This window comes from Mustela nigripes, chromosome X (genome assembly GCF_022355385.1).
Source record: "Mustela nigripes isolate SB6536 chromosome X, MUSNIG.SB6536, whole genome shotgun sequence".
Taxonomy (NCBI): domain Eukaryota; kingdom Metazoa; phylum Chordata; class Mammalia; order Carnivora; family Mustelidae; genus Mustela; species Mustela nigripes.
In genome coordinates this window covers 14,731,869-14,737,868 of record NC_081575.1, presented here as the reverse complement: position 1 = coordinate 14,737,868, position 6,000 = coordinate 14,731,869, and positions in this window count along the sequence as shown.

Sequence of the window (6,000 nt, the reverse complement as noted above, 5' to 3'; positions counted from 1 at the left end):
TTTGGAAATAGGTTTATTCTAAGTCAGATTGTCCTGAAAAGATACCATAAAAAGGTTTAATTGAAAGCAATCAGAGCAAAGGGAGGCACATTTCTTTACAAAATGAAAGCTGAGCACACAGGCTTTTCAGATGAATTTTTTTCCCTTTTCTTCTTCATTTCGTTTATAGATCAGAACTTTTGTCAAATAAATCTTAGGTAAAATGTGAATTTTTCTAACTTAAGTGGATTGTACAGACTATTCAACCCTTGTATTTGGATAACAGTTTTATTTTATTTATGTATTTATTTATTTTTGCGAGGCTTATTTATTTTATTTTTTTAAGATTTTATTTATTTATTTGACAGAGAGAGACCAAGCAGGCAGAGAGGCAGGCAGAGAGAGAGAGAGGAGGAAGCAGGCTCCCCACCAAGCAGAGAGCCTGACGTGGGACTCGATCCCAGGATCCCGAGATCATGACCTGAGCCAAAGGCAGAGGCTTAACCCATTGAGCCACCCAGGCGCCCCTATTTATTTATTTTAGAGAGAGAGAGAGAGAGAGAGAGAGCAGGGAAGAGGGAAAGGGAGAGGGAATCTTAAGCAGACTCCCCACGGGGCATGGAGCCTGATGTGGGGCTTGATCCCAGGACCCTGAGCTGAAACCAAGAGTCCATGCTTAACTGAAACCAAGATTCCATGCCCCTATTTTGTTTACTTTTTAGAGGAAGCTCTAGGTCCACCATGGGGTTTGAACTCACAACTCTGAGATCAAGAGTCACTTGCTTTCCTGACTGAGCCAGTCAGGTGCCCCTGGATGACCATTTTAACAAAGCACACCTGTTTTTTGTTTTGTTTTTTATTTTTTAAGCTTTTATTTATTTGAGAAAGCAAGAGAGCATGAATGGGGGTGGGAGGAAGAGGGAGAAGCAGACTCCCCGCTGAGCAGGGAGCCTGAGGCTGTGCTCCATCCCAGGACCCTGGGATCATGACCTGAGCTGAAAGCAGATGCTGAACCAGCTGAGCCACGCAGGTGCTCCCTGAACGTTGGTTTAGTATATCGAGTTTATGAAATATCAGGTACTGCTCTCTTATTCGTAAATTAAATCTGCACATTGCTGGTTATTGGTTGTCTTTTTCTGTTTGCTGTCATTTGGAGGTTGACAATGTTCAAGTTTGACTTAACTGTGTGTAGATAAAAAATATTTGGAGCCAATTTTCTGGGATTTATTTGCTTTCACTAGGCAATAGTCAGGTATCTTAACTCCCCAAATGCCAGGAATTCATATGACAAAATATTCTCCGAGTTCTCAATTTTGGGAAAGCAATCATGAAAATCGTGTATTTTCTGCAATATGTTGTGTTGATAAATATTGGCCTTGTGGAGGAAAATGTTTGAAAATTAGATATGCACAAGCTTCAATTCATGAACATGCTTAAAGTCTTCCTTAAGCTGAGGAACACTTGTCAGTGTGTGGATCAAAGAAGCCATGTTGTTAATGAAGGGGAGATTGGGAGGGGGAGGGATGGGGTGTAGAGTGTAGCATTTTGAAGGAGGGGAGAGGTGATGGAAGTTGACTAGTTGCCTCAAGGAGGAAGGTAATTCCCCAGCCAGTAGGATGCCTTTGTCTGTATTGAACGTTGAAGGCTCAGACCCCAGGCAAACAGGCCTGCGGGGCCTGGAGCTGATTGGTGAGAGAGGGAGTGGCTATAGAAGGTCAAAGGTGTCTCTAGACTAGAATTTTCAGATCCTCTCCACCTTTTCCCACTCAGTGTCAGAATTAGGCCGACCCCTAGGCCCTGCCTGAGGGGAGTAACCGCAGTTCTGAGATTCGTTGGGACCAGTTCCATTCTCCCCTGAATGCTTTGAACTAAGCAGTGTTATAGTGAGCTTCCAGGACTCTTCCCATCGGTTTGGCTGCTGGGGAGTTTTATCCAAGCTCACAAGCCCTCCTACTAGCATTGATGGTAGTAGATTTCTTGAAAGGCAAATTTGTTAAAAGAATGAACTCTTGGAGCACCTGGGTGGCTCAGTGGGTTAAGCCTCTGCCTTGGGCTCAGGTCATGATCTCAGGGTCCTGGGATCGAGCCCCGCATCGGGCTCTCTGCTCAGTGGGGAGTCTGCATCCCCCCCCCACCTCCCTCTCTGCCTCCTTGTGCTCTCTGTCAGATAAATAAAATCTTAAAAAAAAAAGAATGAACTCTTGCCATTTGTGACACATGACTGGACCTTGAGGGTTTTATGCTAAGTGAACTAGACAGAGAAAGACATGTATCATGTGATTTCACTCATGTAGAATTTAAAAAAACAAAAGGAACAAATGGATTCATAGGTACGGAAGACAGATGGGTGGTGGCCAGTTGGGAGAGGGGTGGGGGGATGGGTGAAATAGGTGAAGGGGATTAAGAAGTACAAAGTGCCAGTGATAAGTAAGTGATGGAGAGGAAAGTGCAGCATAGAGAATGCGGTCGTATTGTAATAATGTTGTATGGTGACCGTACCTGTCGCGGTGAGCAGTGAGTAAACCTACAGAATTGTTGAATCGCTGTGTCGTCCACCTGAAACTCATATATCATTGTAGGTGATCTATACTTCAATAGTAAGTATTAAAAAGAAATAGAAGGGCAAATTTATTTCTCTAGCTGCATACAGATCTCATGGCAGCCATCTTTGAACATCTTGAAATACAATGTGTAAGTCAGAATTTAGCTTGATTTTGGAGTGAAAACTGGGGAGGAGCCCTTGACTTTGATTGAAACGGAGATGAACAGCTCCCCGACCCTCTGAGTGTGGGTTGTGAATGCCACTTGGGAAGCACGAGGTGTGCAGTTCCTTGAACTGCTGGTGATGAGAAGACAGGAGAGCTATGACTAGGTCAAGCATGTCAGCCGCAGAGGAACTGGTGGGCTTTTTAGACATATTGGACTTTCTTGTCTGAGTCCTGTGTGTACATATGTCACAGTAGGTGTTCAAGGTATAACTTTCTCACTCCGGGGCTCGAGCGAACATGCATCCGCCCCACTGTTCTGTAAACCCTGGTGAGTTGGGGCTGAGGTGAGGTGGCTGAGACGGGGTTGTGCCAAGGGAGGTGTCCTGGTCCTCAGTAGAGGGACAGCAAGGGCAGGAGCCCAGTGGGGGGTGACCTGGGTGCTGGGCAGTATTGTTGCCTAAAAATGAAGGCTATTCCTTACCCTCTCCTCTGGTCAAACCTCCCTGCCTTGGGAATGAAGGCTGGCATTTGGGAACCCCACAAACCACCTGGCCCTTTTTCTGCTCTGCCCACCCTACTGTCGCTTGGAAATCCCTTTTATTCATAGACGACTGAGGCCCAAGCCCCTATTCCAGCAAGCCCATCAGGATGGCTCCCTCAACCTGTTGCGTGTTTCTTGTATTGGGCCGGCACAATGTGAAATCTGGGGCCCATATGTCCCAGCCTACCATGTAATACAGCTAGCTTATCCCGTCTCGTCTCTTCCAGCAAGAGAGAAGGCATGGAGACCGCGTGGTGTGTCCTTCTTGCTGTTTTCCCACCGATCTCAGCATAATAACCAGATACGCACATTAAAATTGGACTTTATTTAGCATATTTAAGAAGAATACCAAGGACAGATTAACAGCACCTATTTAAGAAACACAAACACTACTTAATAATATTTAATTAAGCCACAGACATCAATCTCTCTGCCTTCCCCAAGCAGGAGTCCATTATTCCTTTTCAGCAAAAAATGCGTTGTAACCATTTTAGAAAGGATCCAATTAAAACCAACCAATATGTGAAACCTTGTCCTTGGGCAGAATGTCTGAGACTACTGGCCCCTTATAACAGTATTGGTTTATGAATTTGATTGGGATGTGAAGGGGTTTTTCTTCTTGCTGGGGCAGGAGGATAAAACCCACCCCTCTGTGCACCGGAAGGTAAGTTATGCCAATGGGAACTTGGCCTCAGTATGGTAATGTGGCAGTCCTTTGAAAAGGCACTTTTAAATCACAAATGTTTTTTTTTTTTTTCAAAGGAAAAGGAAAATCTTAAGTGCACAATTGAATAGAACTGTTCTCGACTGAATGCATCTTTCTGTGGTTTTCAGTCTCCAAGCAGCACATAAAATTTGGTTTTAAAGGCAGGTTTAGAAATTACTCAATGAGGATATACATATATACATGGTCTTTTGTTTTCGTATTTTTATTCTTAAAATATAATAAACTCATAGTTCTCTCTTTTTTGTCTGATGCAAATGCCGTTGATACGCGATTGTAATATTCTCAACACCCACTCCTCTGTTTACCCATCTGGTTCTAGCTCATCTCTCAGGCAGCTGATCAAAGGAAAAATCCAGAACAGCCTTTTTCTGGGTCTGGGTGGTGTTCTAAGAGGGGAGGGATGGGCACAATATAGATCTGCTAAATGCATGTCCTGTCACCTACTGGTTGGGTCTTGAGAGCATGGTGTTTTTTTTTTTTTTTTTAATCCTGCCAACAGGACTCCAATAGCCTCTCCTGGGGTCTGTGCTCTTTGTACATTCGCCTAATGGACAACAGGTAAACCAGTGCCAAGCATGTGGTGGAGAACTGCCAGCGAGGGCTTCAGCCAAGATGATTAATTCACACTAATGATCAGTTGTCCCAGAATAAGTTCTTCCCTGTCAGAGATCACCAGGGATTTACGGAATGAAAGGCACCTGTACCTGCCGCCCCCACCTTGGAGCCATCTTTTACAGCCTGTAGTATACACTTTAAAAATGAAATTTGAAAAAACGAATGTACTATGTTCTACTTCAGAAGCTGACCAAGGTGTGGGTCACACGTAAAATTCGGCATGCATTGTATTAACTTTACATGTACGAATTACCCATTGTTGAGGATGACCCTATCTACAAACACATACACTCTAATATCTAGCACCGTATCTCCAAGAACACTGGTGTTTTATATACAGGTACAGCTTACATTTAGAACTACCACAGAAAGGAATACACCACTGAAATAGACCAAAATATCAATTTTTTTTTAACATTAAAGTTGGAACAGATGAAGCGGGGGTGGGGGGGGATCCACTCAACCTTAAAGCACCAAACTAAAACCAATCTTGTTTTTGTCTGCCGGTTGGAACAAGGGAGATCCGGTAATGAGTCCTCAAATGAGTGTAGAAATTACATGGTTTCCTCTTGTTATGTGTACTTTGAGATCTAAGAACAATGATGGGAAAATTCGACTCCTACTGGCAACCTTCATTTACCTTGAGGATTCTCATTCTACTTACCAAAGAGCAGTGAACTTGCCAGTGAAGTGGCAATCAGTGGTCAAGTTCTGTGGATTGTAGCTTTCCTGCTTCTCCCTCCAGCCTATCTTGTTGCTTTTAGCAGAAGACTGCTGAGAGCAAGCTGGGCATTTGCCATAGAGGAAGAGACCATTTGTAAGTAACTGGAAAGAATTTACGACCAGGGCTACTTTTCTTTTTGAGTTTTAGGCTATGGTCTGTGGTCTGCAGCTCGCTGCTTCCGTCTCCTCCTGCCTGAGGTGGGAGGGGCTCCGAGGGGGGTCAAGAGCACCTGTCCAGCCCACAGAAGACAAGAAGGACAGAACTAAAGAGCTAGAGGGTTAAAAGCCATGACTGACCAGATTTTCTCTCCTTATCTTGGTAACTGGCTGGCAGCCAACTGTTCGTTTAATCTTTTGTCTGCTCTAGAAGGAAAAGACATTTTGCTTAGAGAAGCCTCTCCTGACAGCATGGGGTTTGTCTTAAAGAGAAACACAGCAAAAAAAAAACATTATCAGGGGCAAACACTTTTTTTTTTTCTTTTCCTCAGAACATGGGGGAGGGCAGTTGTGGGAGAAAGAAGCAGTCCAGTAGTTTAAATTGTTATTCTCTGTGTTTCATCCCAACAACCTCTGAGGTTTTTATTTTGGAAAGTTCCAATTACCAGATGATGCATAATTCTTCCCTTCCAAATGGTGTATTTCAGACATTTTTAAGAGCATTTTGGCAAAGTCTGAAAAAGAACGCCTAATTTAATTTTGTAAATTAT